General features: G+C 47.0%; 1 long non-coding RNA gene across 1 annotated transcript in view; it reads left to right on the top strand.

Annotated features, from left to right (window-relative positions):
• The first annotated feature begins 2,455 nt into the window (after positions 1-2,455).
• LOC142776148 (uncharacterized) overlaps positions 2,456-18,444 on the top strand; it is an 85,024-nt gene continuing 69,035 nt past the window's right edge. Inside the window, exon 1 of the long non-coding RNA XR_012887348.1 lies at positions 2,456-2,509. This is a non-coding gene — a long non-coding RNA (uncharacterized LOC142776148). The remainder of the gene's footprint in view (positions 2,510-18,444) is intronic.

The raw sequence follows: 18,444 nt of genomic DNA, 5'->3' as shown, positions 1-18,444 counted from the left end.
AACATCATAACGGGTGGTAAGCACCCGTTATGATGTTATAGCAACACGCCCAATCCCACTGTCTCTCGAGTTTGTATAGCTACGGTCAACAACTTGTTGTTACAAGTGTGTGCTCGTTATGGCTACCCTAATGAAATAGTTTTGAATCACGGACCACAATTCAGCTCAGCTGAATTTGAGGTGTTCATTCGGTAACGTGGCATACACCATTGCTTTTCTTCTGTATACCACCCGCAAGAAAACGGTCTTGTAGAAAGGTTCAACAGAGCCCCAAGTCTGTTTTCCATATGGCAGTATACAAGCGGAATCATATCTGTGTCGCCATGACGCAGTATTTTGGCGTCTACCGCTGCACACCTCATGCCACAACGGGACTGGCACCCACCGTTCTCCTGCACGGACGACTGCCATGAACTCGATTAAGCATTCTTGGATGACCGGATTTTTCAATTCACGAAATTCCAGCAGGTTTGATGAAACGGCTGCGTAATCGTGTTTAACAAAAACAAGCTTGTTCCAAACTTTACACTGACAGCCGTAGTGGAGCTCGGAGAAGAAACTTTGCCATCGGCGAGTACGTCCGTGTGAGAAAGCCATCTGTTCACGGGAAAATATCCTCGCAATTTTCAGAACCAAAGAAAATTATTGAGCAACGAGGGCCAGCCTCATTCCTTTTGGAAGACGATCACATATGGAACTCTTCCTAAGTTCAAGCAGTACACGGAGAAGCTGCGTAGAAGCTGACAAGCAGTCGGCCTGGAATTCTAAATTGGAATCTGTCCTCATCCAGTGAATTTTTTCAAGGTAGCACACTTGGGAGTGAACAACACGACGACTGTCCACTTACGCCAGGGCAAGGAACCCACACCAACGAACCGTTTTCACTGCAGTCAGAGCCATCTTCACTGCAGTCGGAATCATCTTCACTGCCGAGCAAAATGTCCGGCCAGCCATCACGGAAGAGCTGACAAGTGAAAAAACTCCATCGAAGCTCAGGAACTATGTTCCACGCAAGCGATAGTTTTTTTTATAAACTGTGGAAATTATGTATATAGAAAAGAAGATGAGGGTGAGCGTGCGGGATCGCAGAATAAAGTGAATGATGTTAAGGCACCGGATGCATCGTTTCTGTATGTTCTAAATTCAACAGGCTTGTTTGACAATGTTCTTTATTTCTTAAAGTTAATAAACCACCCATGTTAGTTGAAATGAGCGTGCAAGGACAATTAAGCGAGCAGACGCCGTGAATATGGCGAGCAGATGGCACGGCGTTGATGAATACATGTGGAGGGGCTAATCGCCTTTCCTATTGGCTGGTGACCCTGTAGCCTCCACAGTTCATAAGGGAACTTCTGAAACTGACTATATTGAATACTCCGAGTACTAGCGGTTAGCTACAGCAGCGACGAGAGACTAGCCTAGATTATAACAAGATTAGCCTATAAAGACCACTGCCAGGCGAGCGCGAAACACACAGCACAGTCTGTTACGTCTGGCCCAGCAGTTCGTCTCAGATGACGCCATTGGGCGTCAGCCGGTTTGCGAGAAGGCTTCCTCCCTGATATCAGCGCCCAGACAAAAGCGAAAAGCACGTAGCTGTCCTGTAGAACTTCCAGGTAGTTCTCTGTGGTCGGGTCTCAACGAAAGCTTAGCGAGACAACCCTTTTGTTGAACGGGCTCGAACAGCGTGGAACGGCGCCAATGTGGTTGTTCTCATGAAGACAACCTCTCGACACTGTTATTGTCATATACGCATGACAATCACAAAACCCTAACAGTTCGGAAGCGTGGGAAGGTGTCGAAGAAGCCGTTCTCGGAGATCCAGCGTTTGGACTGCCATGTTCGAGAGAGTTCTGGAAGGCTGTACCTTAAAGCAGCCATCCACCACTGCTAACGTTCGTGCGAGTGGCCATTCCCCGGGAGGAGCTCAACTTTCCCTCTCCGCACTCCACTTCCTCGTCCTGCGGTGCCTTGAAGGCATGGGCCGGGTGCGCCAATGTGTTGTGCACTCGTGATGCCCATTGGTCATTCTCACCCACGTTCTTCTCACGAGTGCCCCAATATCTGCACCCTTCCTGGTGGGTGGACCACTGAGACATCACGTCACCTGATTCGCGGCAACCGTGGTCACCTACTCCTTAAGACTGCCGTGTAAAGAATCAACGGGCTAGAAAAGCCGAATCAATGTGTATATAACTGCAGAATCATGGACTGAATCTTTGTTGTACATATTGCTAAACTTCTGAATCTCTGTACAGTTCCCATCTTTCAACTATCATGTAAATAAATCTTCATTCTATCTATCTTACTAACGCGTCTCCGCACTGGTGAAGATCAGCTAGGCAGATGACGGCGGGGAGCCAGCTACCTTGAAAAAGCCTGCCGCACCTGCTACCAACCTCAATCCCTTTACTAGTGGTGGCAGCGGTGGGATACCATCATCAACTTCCTACCCTAACAACTGGTTGGCAGCGGTGAGATGAACTTCACGACATATTGCTGTGTTGTGGTGAGTGCTTTGTCTTTGCTTTGACTTTCCAGGCTTCATTTTGTAAGTGAGTTAAGTAGAAGCTGGAGTGTGTGAATTAGGGAGATCACCTATTTTTAGAGTGTTGAGCTGAAGCAATTACATATTTATGTTTGAGATGCAGGACCAAAATATAACGGCGATATTTGAAGTGAAGACAATGCTAAAGTATGGTCTATTGTATATTTGTGAAGACCTGGATATTGAGGTAGAGGAAAGAATGGGCAAGCCACAAATTTTAGAGCTGATTTTGCGTGACGCCAGTGAGAATGTTGGATACGCGTTAAAAGCTTTCAAAAAGTTCGAGGAACGAAAAAAATAGAATGAGAAGGAAAGGAAGTAAGAGAACGAGAAAAAAAATTGAAATACAAGAACATAGTGTTGCAGCCATTCGGCGGAAGTGTCAGCCATCTGTAAGCGTAGCGAGCAAGATGTGCTAGGAATCAATGGAGGAGGTCCAGTTCAGAGTCATAGAACAGGCTAGGGGGTGCGAATATAGAAACAGATTCAAAGACGAATCGAGTTCGAAGGCTGCTAAAGATGCTGCGCTGAGTAGAGAGGCCGGTGAAGGCCTGAGCGAGTGCGAGGAGGTGCTGTGCCAGTTAAATGCTAACGAAACAGATAGAATAACTCTACACAAGAAGGTACAGACCTCAAGTTTGGTTGTCGCAACGGTGGAACTTGCAAACGAGGTCAAAGAAGTAAAAACACCGCAAAAAGCTCAGAAGAAGCAGCGAAAGCAGAGGATGAGAACAGTGTGGTTGTAAGCAGCTCCCAGGAATGCGAGCGAGATTTTTCTGTGAGAAACAGTGGCATTGTTCTTAAGTGTGTTACCCTGTCTGCAAGTCGGGAATGTGAACGAGATGTTTCTTTCACATTCGAAACCTGTGTGAAAGCTGTGTGAGGTTTACAAAAGCTGTGTGAGGGTTGGCCAGCTTGAGAAGTGAGCGGGAAGCTCGAAAACGAGTCGTAAGTTGCGGCGCAAACTCAACAGACATCGGAGAGTCGCGAAAGGGCCGAAAAATACTACGCGTGTAAACGAAGGCTCAAAATGTTTGAGCCTAACTAACGAGAATAGGAGTTCTGCATCGGCATCACAGTCGGTTAGCATGCATCGGAGCCGCCGAACAAAAACAAGAAAGCGGGAATGCAATTTCGTGGACAGAGCAAGTCTTCCGGTTCTATCCACAGCATGTTTTAGGGTGCGTGGGAGTGCAGGCTCAGCACAGGTGAATCGGCTCGACATGGCGACAGTGAAAAAAAATCGAGTGGTGTGGAAGGCTGTGTAGAAGCGCTTTTGAGTTGTGAATCCACCTATGACGCAACCCGAGGCGAACTTCCACGTAGTGCGGGAAAGGTCGGTCACAAACGTCGCCGTAAAAGAGTGAAGCGTACGTGAGCGACCACGCGAAGGGAAGAAAGAGGTAGCAATCAGCCGGGTCAACAATAGAAGGGTAGATTCTCGGGCAGTTCAAAAAAGGGGCTTTTGTGGCGTGAAGTAAGGCACAAGCGGCGAAATGGCTGACTACAGCACGCATCTTCGCGATGGAATGTGCGGTGGATATTTCGGGCTTTGCGAGCGCAAGAATGTCGAAGTGGTCCTAGAAGAAAGGCCACAGTAGCTAAGCACCGCATAGGAGTGAGCGCAAATTAGGCATGATCACTCTTTTCCACGCTTTTCTCATGTACCCACCACCATACTAACAGAACCAGGTCAAAATTGTGAAAGAGGCATGACTGCGCAGTTCAGTTTTTAGCCCGTGTACGTTGTAGTCTCAGGCATTTTCCAAATCCGTCAAACCACGACCGCCACGTGTACAATTGAAGAGTGAGGGACAGCTGTGCGCTGGAGAGTGGGCCACAGGAATTTACTAGGAAGCATGTATATTTGTATATTTTTTACTTTAAAGTAACGTTCTTATGTCATCTCCACGGCTACTTTGTTTATTACAGTTTTTCCCTTATAGGTTATTTATAAGCATTATAAGGGTTTGGATTTAGGTTATTAGGCATTATGCTGAAGCAGTGATCCGCATCAGTCGGCCAACTGCGTGCAATGAGTTTATATTTAAGAGCACGTTAGTCGTGAAGGAAGATTTGTACGCCCACTAAATATGAAAGTGTGGTAACGTTGGTCGAGCGGAGCCGAAGTTTGTATGGTTTGTGCCCTTTTTTGTGTAGCGCGAAATTGTACACCGTGTTAAAAGAGTGAATGAGAATTTCAAAGAAGGTTTTAGAATAAAACTAAAGCGAATGAATACTCATGTTTGAGAAATATGCGATACAAGGTTTTTAGCGCAAAACTTACGCAATTTTGTTAGGTGCTCATGACGTGTATGACATCTAACGTTATTTTTCGTTGTTTGCTGTTCCTTGTGAATATTTACGTTCAGAAATGGGTTTATTGGTGCCTTGGTTTTAGCAATATGACCTATGATGAAGTGTATGTTTGTATGCTAGCGCTCTTTGGATAAGACTATGATGTCGTGCTAGGGCAGTAGCAAAGTCCTGTGCGTTCTTTAAAAACATGGGCTGACCTGAAGCTACATTCAGCAAATCAGCATGTAGTATGAGGGGTTTATTTCCTTTATTTTGTTATTTTAGTGAGTGCTTAGGGGTCATATGATCTCTTAATTTTTAGAGTTGCGCTTTACCGGACGTTGAGGTTAGGGATACGTTTCAGGCAGTTATAAGACGCAGTTCGATCTGTTGGGAAGGAGTTTTCATTGGCGTGAGGGTGTCCTACAAGTAGGTACTTACGACTACGCCTTGAATGTATGTAATGAGAGAAAATAGATTGCGCACTGATACTTTGTGTAGGTGTAGGCAGCATTCCTGTGAAACCATTGTAGTTAGTTGCGATTCGTTAAGTTAGTGAGAAGTTAGCAGATGTTAGTTGCATCATAGTAGTGCGAACGGTAGGAGAAGGTTAGTTTTGAAAGAGTTTGTTTATTTTTATTTATTTTATCTATTTATTTAGTAATACTGTCAACCCTCCATTGAGGGTGATTACAGGAAAGGTACGACAAACTGTACAAACAAACTGGGGATATAACTATACATCTCCCAATGATAAACCAGGTATACATATATACAAATCCGTGAAAGCTCTTCATTTCAAACGAAAAACACACACCCTGATTCGCAATGCAACAAATTGTTCTGGGGCCAAATTGCACTTGCCTTTGTGTGCTGTTCTGGCACGAAAATTTATCCATCTTCAGTAGGCACCTCAACCTCCATGATTGTTGAAACTTTGGCAGCACGAAATTGTTTTAAAATTTTAGTGTAAAGGGTTTTTCTATTATTTGTGTTTTTAGAAGCCCGCAGAGCTTTAAGCGAGTTCAATGCAATTTACTGTGGCAAAGGTATTGCGTTGTGTGTTTGTTTCGCTGTTGTCAACAATTGCGAGGTGCTTTGGGAGTTGGTTGCAAGTTGGCAGCTGGAGGGTCAAAGCCAGGTCATCGACCTCGCCACCATTCATTCGCTGCCCAGCGGTTGGGAGTGCTGGCCAGCCGAGATTTTCAGGGTGGTGGAGGAGCTGTTATGCTTGCCCCGGCGGTTCGTCTCAGCAGACGTCATTGTGCGTGATCGGGTCTGCGAGAAGGCTTTCTCCGCGATATCGGCGCCCAGACGGAAGCGAAAAGCACGTCGCTGTCCTGTAGGGTTTCCAGGCAGTTCTGTGTGGTCGGGTCGCAACGAAAGCTTAGCGAGACAACCCTTTTGTTGAACGGGCTCGAACAGCGCGGGACGGCGCCACTGTGGTTGTTCTCATGAAGTCAACCTCCCGACACTGTTATTGTCATATACGCATGGCAATCCCAAAACTCTAACAGTTCGGAAGCGTGGGAAGGTGTTGAAGAATCTGTTCTCGGAGATCCAGCGTTTCGACTGCCATGTTCGAGAGAGTTCTGGAAGCCTGTAGCTGAAAGCAGCCAGGAACCACTGCTGACGCTCATGACAGCGGCCATGTCCCCGGAGGAGCTCAGCTTTCCCTCTCCGGACTCTACCTCCTCGCCCTACGGTGCCTTCAAGGCGTGGGTCGGGTGTGTCAATGTGTGGTGCACTCGTGATGACCACTCGACATTCTCACTCACCTTCTTCGCACGAGTGGCCCAATTTCCGCACCTATTCTAGTGGGCACACCACCGTGACATCACATCACCTGATTCGCGGTAACAGTGGTCACCGCCTTCTTCGGACTGCCGTGTAAAGAATCAACGCGCTAGAAAAGTCGAACCATTTTGTAAATGAGTGCGGAATCATGGGCTGAATGTCTGTTGTACATAATGCTGAATCTGCTGAATCTCTGTACAGTTCTCATCATTCAACTATCATGTAAATAATTCTTCGTTCTATCTTTCTTACTAACGCGTCTCCACACTGGCGAAGATCGGCTATGGAACAACGGTGGGAAGCCAGCTACCTTGAAGAAGCCCACCGTACCTGCTATCGACCTCAAACTCTTTACAACTGATGGCAGCGGTGCGATTCCACATCAGCTTCCTACCCTGAACAAGTTACAGCGAATGCTCGAAGATAGGCCTTTAAGAGCCTCTTCTGAACACTCTTTAGGTACGCTTCAAGTACGTTTCAAACGCTTCAAGTACGTTTGCTCGGGATCCAATACGCCATAACCTGAATTCACTCTGCAATCATTCGACATTATTGGGAGAAGCTTGGTATACGCTACAGAGTTGCTTGAAATTTTGTGTCATTTTTTCATGCAGGAGCTTACGACGATGAAAAATTAGGCCTCAATAGGGTATACGCCATAGTATTTATGTGATCAAGAAGAAGCCATTGTAGTGGGTTAAAGCATCGGACGACCCACTCGTTTCGCATTTTGCATTGTGTAACACTTGGTTGTTCCTTCGCTGTTCAAAAACGCTTTATTACTGATAATAATGCGATCCTTCCCCGACATCAAGCCTTCTTAAGGTGAGTTTGCAAGCTAGTTCCGAGCACCGTTGTGGCTCAGTGGTTTTATTTACTGAGACTTTTACTTTATTTCGTGCAATAGTGGTACGAACACCAGTGGTGCCAGACACCTACGGCGCTGCGCGAACCCGTTGCTGTGATCCTATAACAACATTCGCTGTAAAACTCCATGTATAATATTGAAAAGAGAAGCACGTTATGGAAGACCAGTGGGCGATAATTACTTTAGAATTCCCCACTTCCACATGCCTCGCTATATCTTGATTTGGGCATGCGAAACCGCACAGTTCAATACTTATTTCGAAAACTTGTGAGGATGATGACCGTGATGGGCATCATGGTGATATCCAGCATTTTTTGCAGTAAGGAACAGAAATAGTGCAAGTTCGCCGTAACTTTTTAACACACATATTTCTTCGTTAAAGAATCTATTGTGGTATCGTGGAAGTGACCTGCTGAGGATATCATACACATGAGTTTGTGATATGGCACTAATAGTTGTATAAAATGACGTCTTTTTTAGCTGATGAGAAAAGTTCTGTGGAGTCATGGAGATGATGCTGGTTACGAAAACCAGAAAGAGCCGAATTGTTGATGACAGGTAGTTGAATAGCACTATAAATAAACATGATGCACATATACTGGAGTTCATGGCCTTTCAGCAACTTACCACTCAAGAGAAGATTGGCACTTCATAAAAAAACTTTACGATGTCACCAAGTTTTTGGTCTGTGCAAATCGCCTCGATATGGAATGCCATAACTCGCACGCAGCTCGTCAGAGTGCTTTATTACATAGTGCTATCTAATAATATACAACTCCCGCGTATGCCATGACCTTTCCTCTCTGTTCTTTTTTGTGAGATATGTATGAAAACCAAACTACATGCACGTTACCGTGCTTGTACAGCATTGTCCTTGCACGTGTTGAAAAATAGCGGCCTTATTGTTCATTATGCGGATACGAGTCATGCGCTTCGACATCACGTAACGAAATGACGTGGCACAATAGCGGTGTGCTGTTGCGCTATAACACACGCTACGTTCACGTGCATGTTCCGCGCAAGTGATGGTCAAAATCGCCGCCTCACCAAGGTGGACCACCCCTAAAACGATGGGCGACAGCGTGATCAGGCAGTTTGTCAGTGAAGAAATTGGTATCGTCCCGGATGCTAGCCCAGTTGTCAGCGTCGGCCGCTTGATGGTCGATTCGCCGGCTTCATCACGCAGACGTAACGCTGAGGACCAGGCTCTCCTCGGCAGCTCCCGGAGAGGCCGGCGTCACCGCAGCGCTGTCATACGTCAGTTTTCGGGCTGCGGCTTGGCGAGCCAACGCCATTGACACATCTTCTGTGCCACCACGGCCCAACGGCGTGTCTCGGTAGTGCTCAATGATCCAGCAAAACGTGGGCGTCAGAAGTGTCACCACTCCTGTCGCCACCAGCACGGTGGTTGTTGGCTGCTCCGGTGTCTGCTGTTGGTACAACACGCAACAACCTTTGCTGTAGTGACATATGCAATGATCGCATTTGCAGTGCCGGTGTCTGCAGTGCGATCGTCTGCTGCGGCCCAGTTTGCTGAGGAGTCTGCGACTGGTGCCCACTCAAACATTTGCACAGTGGCTTGGCCACCTTGTCGTGAAGGATGCTGATGATTGGCTTGGAGTGGATGGGCAAGTTGAGTGACTGAAGCAGGAAAGTGTGCCACTTCTCGGGCAAGGTGATCACGTGAGACTCGGTCGAGCCACCCAGCTTGCTCTTTTTGGCTTCCGCCTGGGTCATACTTTTCTTGGGAGCTACCAGAGACGCCGGCTTCGCCGGAATGCTGTCATCCGTCTGTGTGTGGCCTGCGGCTGGGAGATCTAATGTCGTGACTTTGGGGCTGCGAATCCTTGACAGCTTCTCTTGGTCGTGTTCAATGATCAGGTAAAACGTGGGCGTCAGACTAGACGGCACTTCTGTCACCGCAAGCCCGGTGGTGGTTTGCTGCCCCGATGTCTGCTGTGTTGGTACAGCAGGCGCTGGCGTCTGCTGTACTGACTTCTGCACGGCTGGCATTTCCAGTGCCGGCATCTGTAGTGCGATCGTCTGCTGCAGTCCAGCTGGCTTAAAAATGTGGACTGCTGACCGCTCGATAATTTATCAGGTAGCTGTGCCTCCTTCTGCTTCTGAATGCGGATGAGGGGCTTGGACTGGATCTGCAAGTTCAGCAACTGCAGCAGGTTGGTGCACTGCTTCCCGGACTGGGTGATCATGCGAAAAGTTCTTGAGGCGCTCGGCTCGCTCTCCTTGGCTTCAGCCTGTTTAGGTTTTGATGCTGATGTCTTGTCAGTAGAAGCTCCACTGAGTCCAGATGTCAGGTTGTCAGGAAGCCTGTCAGATCCGGTCAAGGCGTCGACGTCTCTGTCGGGTTCCACACAAGCTGACCCTCCGACTCTAGATTCCAGGCAGCCACGACGTTCGTCGGAGCCACTCATGCTGTTTACGTTCCAGGTTCTTTCTCCACCAGCTGAAGCTCCCCGCATTCTAGATCCCAGTCTCAAAGGAGGCTTGTCAAAGCCGGTTTCGGCATCCACGTGCCAGGCCGGTTCTCCACAGATTGACAGCTTCTGCTGGGTCTCCTCTTCTTCAGAGTACAGCTGACGGCGCCCTTTTTCGGAAACTTCGCAGATATCACGGAAGCTGGCCTGTCGCTTCAGTTTCTTCGACAACACGTAAAACAGCGCGTTTGCAGTGACCTATGCAAGAGGCGCAAACGGAAGAAACGACGAGCTCTCGAGCAACAGTAGCAGGTGCGTTTACCGAACTTCGTTTGCTTCGTTTTTATGGGCCATATTATAAAGACGATAAGCTTATGAAGAAATAAGACATCTAGATTAATACATAATAAAAACGAGAATTCTAGTTATTTTCTAAGATTTAGCAATTATTAATAGTTGCACACTTTGAACATCCGTAAAATCTACATTTTACTAAAAACAAATCCTGCCACATTCACGCAGTGAATGATGATGAGTGGGTGAAGCAGTGGGGTTATTCGGAGTTGCCGTAAATCACCCTGGGTATTGACCACTCACGCACGTGAATAAGTGCCAAGTGGTATTGAGTTACGTAAGGTGTTTCAAGAAATGGGTCGAATATTCTTAAAATCTTAAAAGACGCAATTTGCTCACCGTCTCCATAGCAGCTTTATCTACAGTTGCAGGCGTCTTAAGGGGGTTGAAGATAATATTTTACACTATACTTACCAAAGTCAAAATTACAGTTTTTCATCTAGTGTAGTTAGGCAGTTATGTCAAGAAAGAAAAATGAAGTCCTTCATGCCGAAGAACCAATCGCTGCATTGAGGTTTAAGAAAAGTGGCCAATAGTACAAATTGAGAACTAATATTATATACTAAAGCCTACGGTACTACGAACTAAAAATATAAACTAAAGCCTACAACCAAATTCGTTGTGTGAGTTTGTGGGCTGCCCTCATTATTGCACGGGAAAGAACTACACCCTGGTAACCACAGTTTTGAAAAGAAATGTCATTGTAGTCATCTGTTGGTTCCGCTCTTCAGTCGGGTGGTTTTGGTTTCGTTGTAGAATTTAGAATAAATTCATTATTTGCAGTTATTAATGACGCCGCTTCACTGAAATCTTAAACTGGCTATAGGTTTTTCGTGTCAAGGACTACCATTATTCTATTAGACGTAACTGCCAAACTCCACTAAGTAAAAATATTAATAGTTAACCTCCCCATTTATCGTTTATATATGTCTTCAACGTTCCTAACATGCCTGCGGCTACTCAATAATCAACTTTGAAGACATCAAGCAAACAGCGCCTTTTGCTGATGTTTAAACAATATTGGACAGATATTTTTTTAAACAGATGCCTGTATAGCATGTTTTGTGGTCCTAACTGGTATGTTGTGCGGAGTTGTGGATTTCGTTCTGCCTTCATTATTTGTGCTAATCTGTTTGAAATCCAGGCTGAAGCTGGTAAAGACGAGGTCTGGGCACGTTCCCGTTGTGGTTTTCGGTTGTTTTCACTGATACCAATGTATCTTAGAGCGCATCGAGACGCCTACTGCACAAGGGAGTCTCTTTCTTCTATCATCAACACGATCATCATAAACGTCATTCTCAAGGCGTATAGTGGATACCCTTGTCTACAAGGCACTGATGGTAGAAGGAGTATGTGAGGTCCAGAATGCCCTTCTTTATTGTCATGAGCATCATTGTCATCGTCATGGCGTATAGTGGGTACCTTGCATCTACTCTGCCATGATGGTAGAAATCGCTCGAATTCTTCCTAAAGGGGCCTCCGCCACCATGGATGCTGTCATTTCTACGGATTGGCTGAGTCAGATTCACTGCCACTCGGAGGTAGCAGTCACCATAGATGAGCTGGCCGAGAAGCTTTGGGGCCGTCCGTCTTCACGAAGATGCCAACTCGTCCAATGAGTTTGAGCCGTAATGTGAGACACCATCATCATCTACGGAGGGTGGGATATGAAAAGAGCTAATACCTCCTTCCCCCACTCCTCCTCAAGGAACCTGCGCGACATTTAATAAAGTTCATTCATGTATTCTTAGAAAAATATTAGCATTTTGCATATGTTATCAATTAGGTGAACGAAATCGCATCCCGATTTGGACATTAGAGCTACAAAAATATATCATACGTCCACGTGTTTGGACTAACAAGTGTTCACATACGTCCACAAAGGAAACGTCAGTATCCATAGGTTCATTGCCCTTCATAGTGTCATCATCTCGTGACGTGCACGAAGGAAGCAATCTGAAGGTCTAATAATATAATGTTTGTTGGGGCGAACCTTTGCCCGGTAATGAGAAAGTGTTGCACTGATAGCAGCGAACGCAGCGACAGCAGTCGATCAAATAACAAGCGGCGAAGCGCGTCGGTATTTTTACACTTGCCATCGAATGTTCTATCGTTATTGCTAGCGACGACGTAGGCTCCAGAATAATCTGAAATGTTCACGAAGTGAGCGTTATCTTGACAAAACGATCTACTACAGTCTCGAAGCTTTTCGAACATCGCAGGCCCGGTTTACGCTGAACGTAGTGTAACGAGGTGATGACAAAACTTGAAGTAAGCAACGTCGCCTTGCCCCCCTCTAAAAGTGCATTTTCCGGAAGCTTTCACAATAGACGAAGGTGCAGTAATAAACACAATAAACAGTGGGTACAAGCAATAAAGCAAATCAAGACAAACAAAATAAAGTCTTCAGATTCGCGCATGAAATGGCTCTAGGCGCATGACAACGACGACTTAGGTCGAACAGGGTGCCTTTGAGAGTCAGTATTCCGTTAGGAACAACCTCAAAGTCGTGTGGGCCGAGACGTCGAACTACTCTGTATGGTATGAAGTAAAGCCCAAGAAGTTTTTCACTGAGTCCACGTTGGTGCATCGGCGTCCATACCCACACAAGTTCACCGGGCTGGTACTCCACAAAGCTTCGTCGAAGTCTGCAACGGCGGCTGTTGGCCACCTGCTGATTTTTATGCGCAGGCGGGCAAGTTGACGAGCTTCTTCCGCACGCTGATGGTAGACAGTGACGTCGAGGTTTTCTTCATTAGCGACATTTGGCAGCATGACGTCGAGCGTCATTGTCGGTTCCTTTCCGTATACGAGCTTGTACGGCGTCACCTGCGTCGTTTCTTTTACGGCGGTGGTATACACGAAGGTCAGCTATGGAAGAATTGTATCCCACGTCTTGTGCTCGTCGTCGACGTACATGGCTAGCATATTGGCGATGGTCTTATTTAAACGCTAGTTGAGGCCATTGCTTTGTGGTTGGTAGGTGGTGGTACGATGGAGACTTGTCTGGCTGTACCTCAAGATTGCCTCAGTTAGGTGCGCCATAAAAGGCCGAACCTCTCTCTGTGATGAGGACTTGTGGAGCTCTGTGACGCAAGACGATGTGATCGGTGAAGAGGTTTGCTACCTCGGTGGCATTGCCTTTGGGCAGAGCCCTTACTTCGGCCTAGCTGATGAGGTAGACAGTAGCTACGACGATCTATCTGTATCCAGAATGCGACGTCGCGAACGGCCCTGGTAAGTGTAGGCTGAAGCTCTGAAACGGCCTCTTAGGTGGCTCGTTAGGCTGGAGATCTGGCTGGCCTAGTCAGTCGTGTCTTCATCGTTGACAGTCTCGACATGTCCTGACGTAACGAGTGACGTTGGCAGCAAGTCGAGGCCAGTAATATTACTCCTGTATTCCCGCGAGTGTACGCAAAACACTGAGTTGTCCAGACATTGGGTCAACGTGTTAAGCATTCTAAACAGCAGGACATAACGCTGAAGGTACTACAAGGATGTAGATGGACCGATGTCGTTAAAAGTTTTTTCTATGAGGATGCCGGTACGCAAGAAAAACGAAGCCAGTCGTCGCTGTAATACCTTTCGAACACCGGCAACCTTGCCTTATATGTATTTCACAACCTCGCAGATGTCAGGGTCGGCACGCTTTCGTTCTGCAAACTCATCGATGCTTAAGGTTCTCTGGAAGCAGCCACCGCCCTCGTTGTCCTGCGGCGGTGGGTCGACGGGGGTGCGAGATACGCAGTTGGTGCCAAAGAGCGTTCGCCCTGACTTGAAAACGGTGTTGATGTTGAATTCCCAATGTCGGGGAGTCCACCATGCAAGGCGACCTGAAGAGTCTTTCAACAGCGGGCATGGTGGTCACTCATAAGTTTGAAATGCCTGCCGTAGAGGTAAGAGCGAAATTCGGAGATAGCTTAAATAATGGCAAGGCATTAACTTTCTCTTGTGGAATAGTTGACTTCCACCTAGATAGCGACCGACTCGCATAACTGAAGACCCTTTCAAATCATTCAATATTCTGCACCAGGACAGCTCCGAGTCTTACACTGCTTGCATCGGTGTGGGTTTCCGTGTCGGCGTTTTCATCAAAATGAGCTAATAGTGGCGGTGTCTGCAGGCATAGTTTATTTCTTGAAATGCTTCCTCTTGCGGGGTTTCGCATCTGAACTCGACGTCGGTCTTTGTCAGGTTATTGAGTGACTCGGCGATTCGGGCAAAATTTTTAACGAAACGCCTGTAATAGGCGCAGAGGCCGAGAAATTGACGCATGGCTTAATTGTTGGTGGCTGACGGAAATGCAGCAATGAATGTTGTCATCTGCCGATCGCGGCGCACTCCGGACTTGCTTGTCATGTGTTCCAGAAACGACAGTTCTCGTATGCAAAGCGGCACGTTTGAGGATTCAAACGTTTGAGGTAGTATTACTTGAAGCACACCTTCAAGGCACTGCAGATGGTTGTCAAAGCTTGAAGAAAACACGAAGACATCGTCCAAGTACACGAGGCATGTCTGTGACTTCAATGCAGTGAGCACCATGTCCATAACATGGATGTCCACAACACGTCTTAGGGACCAAGCAAAGAAGAATGGGCATGACCGTAAACTTGAAGACGCCATCTGGTGTTATGAACGTAGTCTTTCCTTCATCTCTCTTAACTACTGCGATCTGTAAATTGACTGTCATGAGGTCAATCGATCAGAAATATTTTGCGTTGTGGAGTTGACCAAGAGATTTGCCTTTTCGGGGGAGAGGGTATAGGTCCTTCTTCGTTATCTTGTTGAGCCGGTGATAGTCAACGCAGAAGCGTAGTGTTCTATCCTTTTTATTCACTAATACCAAATTTGACGCCCATGCGCTCTATGAAGAGTTGATCATGTCGCCGCAGAGGTTTTCGTCGAATTATTTTTTATGGCCTCCCGTTCTCGCATCAAAAATTTGAACGGACTCTGACGGAGTGGCCTGGAATTTTCTTCTACTACTATTGGATGCTTGGCGACAGGGGTCTGCCGAATTCTCGATAACGACGAAAAGTAGTTCTTGCATTTCAGAAGCAGGTTTTTGAGCTGCTCGTGTTTATGCGTCAGAAGGCTCAGATTGACGTCGAAAGCCGATTGAAACGCTTGAATCATTGGAGTGCAATCAGCAGACTCAATGACGGCGAAAGGGTCACTGGCTTCGAGTATTGCTTTAATGTAGGCAACCGTCGTACCTTTCCACATGTGCTTGTACTCATTGCTGAAGTTCGTGAGCAGCATTCTTGCGTTACCACCCCGCAGCTCGGCTATTCCTCTGGCGACGCGACTTTCGCGGTTGATCAACAGGTTCCGGTCAACTTCAATGACGCCTTGCATGTCTGTTTATTCTTGAGAGCCGACAGAAATGCTGCCGCTGGAGCGAGGAGGAACGATGACTCCGTCTTCAAGCACATTTAATTCGTGCCTTCCTTACAGCATGTGCGGTGACAGCGCTTTATAGGTAGATAGCGCTATTGCCTCAGACTTTATCTCGATGAAGGCGCCATGTTGGCTTAAAAATTACACACCAAGTATCACATCCCTGGAGTGGTGCTGTATAATTCGAAACTGGCTGGATAAGTCCGGTTACCGATGGTGACTCTTGCTGCGGAAACACCAGCTGGTGTTATTAGATGACCCCCAGCGGTCCGTATTTCAGGGCCTTGCCAAGCAGTCTTTACTTTCTTTAACTTCGTCGCAAAATGCCCACTGACGATGGAACAGTCGGCCCCAAATCGATGAGAGCAATGACGTTGTGGCCGTCGAATATTACGTCGTCGTCGTGCGTAGTGGTTTGGTCGTGGCGTTGGGTCACGGCTATACGTCGGTATGCTCCACTGCTTCCATACGGCGTCGTTAGTTTCTACTTCATGGTTCTGTCTGGAATACGGCGTGTAAATGTTTCTCCGCGTCTTTATCTTTGGCGAGGGGTCCTCGGTGTTTCGTCGTCCTGCAACCGCACCTCCATCGGTTTCTGCCCGTTGTTTTCCGTATATGGGCTCAAGGAATGGCCCCTATTGGGGCTGCTGTACTGCTATCATCGGTAAGGAGGCCTGTAAGATCCCGGCGTTGCGAACGAGAGGAACGACAAGTTGCCGGTTCTGCGGTGGCCAGCTAGTCAGCGATGTCACGTGATCACTCACAACGCTGCGAGGGCGGTGCGTTGGCGGTGAAGCCACGTAGGCCCATTTGGTGGTATTGGCAGAAGCCATATATGTGGCCACCTTCTCCGCAGTGGTAGCAGAGTGAGCGGTTGTCAAGAGTGCGCCAAACGTCGGTACTTCTCGGCAGGTAGCGCTGAGAGGCAGGTGGGTGGTATGTCGTCGGTGGTGGTGGCTGTGTTTGGCGACGAAAATGCGACGGTGCGGCCTCTTGCCGTGGACGGGGGGGAAGAGCGTAGCGTGTAGAATTAGCAGCGTAGCTCAAGACTTGGGGTTGCGGCTGCGCTGACTCGGGCATGGCAAGCAATTGGTGATTTTTTTATTTGACAACGTCTACGATGGAGGAAACTTGACGGTGGCACGACGAGAACATTCGGCAAAGTTCTTCGTGCTCTACGGCTCCAATGGTTTCCGGTAGATCGTCTGTGCAGAGTGGCTGGATCTCTGCACAGCGTGGCGTCGAGCGGTGTTTTAGTTTGATAGAAAGTTCGTGTCATTTTTTTGTGGAGAGGCATACGACGATGAAAAATTATGCCGCAAGAGGGTATCCGCCACAGTTTATATGTGATCAAAGACAAGCCGTTGTAATGGGTTGGAGCATTGGACGACCCACTCGTTACGCATTTTGCATTATGTGACACTTGGTTGTTCGTTCGCTGTTCAAAAACGCTTTATTACTAATAATAATGCGATTATTCCCCCACATCAAGCCTTCCTAAGGCAAGTTTGCAAGCTACTTCCGAGCACTGTTGTGGCTCAGTGGTTTCATTTACTGAGACTTTTATTTTATTTCGTGCAATAGTGGTACGAACACCAGTTGTGGCTGACACCTACGGCGCTGCGCGTAACCGTTGCTGTGATCCCATAACAGCTTTCGCTGTAAAACTTCACGTATAATATTGAAAAGAGAAGCACGTTATGCAAGACCAATGGGCGATAATTACTTTAGAATTCCCCACTTCTGCGTGTCTCGCTATATCTTGATTTGGGCATGCGAAATCACACATTTCAATACTTAGTTGGAAAACATGTAAGGATGTTGACCATGCATCATGGTGATGTAGAGCATTTTTTGCAGTAAGGAACAGAAATAGTCCAAGATCGCCGTAACTTTTTAACACACTTATTTCTTCGTTAACAAATCTATTGTGGTACCACGGAAGAGACCTGCTGAGGATATTATACGCATGAGTTTGCAAATTGGCACTAATCCTTGTATAAAATGACGTCTTTTTTTGCTGATAATAAAAGTTCTCTGGAGTCACGGAGACGATGCGGGTGAAGAAAACCAGAAAGAGCCGAATTGTGGATGACAGGTAGTTGATAAAGCACTATGAATCAACCTAATGCACATATAGTGGGGTTCATGGCCTTTCAGCAACTTACCACTCAAGAGAAGACTGGTACTTCATAAAAAACTTTACGATGTCCCCAAGTTTTTGGTCTGCGCAAATGCCATAACTCGCAGGCAGCTCGTCATAGTGCTTTATTACATACTGTTATCTATTTAAATACAACACCCGCGTATGCCATAACTTTTCGTGTCTGTTATTTTTTGTGAGATATGTATGAAAACCAAACTATATGCGCGTTACCGTGCTTGTACAGCATTTTCCGTGCACGTGTTGAAAAATAGCGGCCTTATTGTTCGTTATGCGGATAAGAGTCATGCGCTTCGACATCACGTAACGAAATGAAGTGGGACAATAGGGGTCTGCTGTTGCGCTATAACACACGTTACGTCCACGTGCAAGTTGCGCGCAAGTAATGGTCGAAGTCGCCGCCTCACCAAGGTGGACCACCACTAGAACGACGGGCGACAGCGTGATCAGGCAGTTTGTCAGTGAGGAAATGGGTATCGTCCCGGATGCTAGCCCAGTTGTCAGCGTCGGCCGCTTGATAGTCGAATCGCCGGCTTCATCACGCAGACGTAACGCTGAGGACCATGCTCTCCTTGGCAGC

Source organism: Rhipicephalus microplus, chromosome X, assembly GCF_043290135.1.
Source record: "Rhipicephalus microplus isolate Deutch F79 chromosome X, USDA_Rmic, whole genome shotgun sequence".
Lineage (NCBI taxonomy): Eukaryota > Metazoa > Arthropoda > Arachnida > Ixodida > Ixodidae > Rhipicephalus > Rhipicephalus microplus.
The sequence above is the reverse complement of the archived record's forward strand: the minus strand, read 5'-3'. Positions and strand labels throughout refer to the sequence as shown.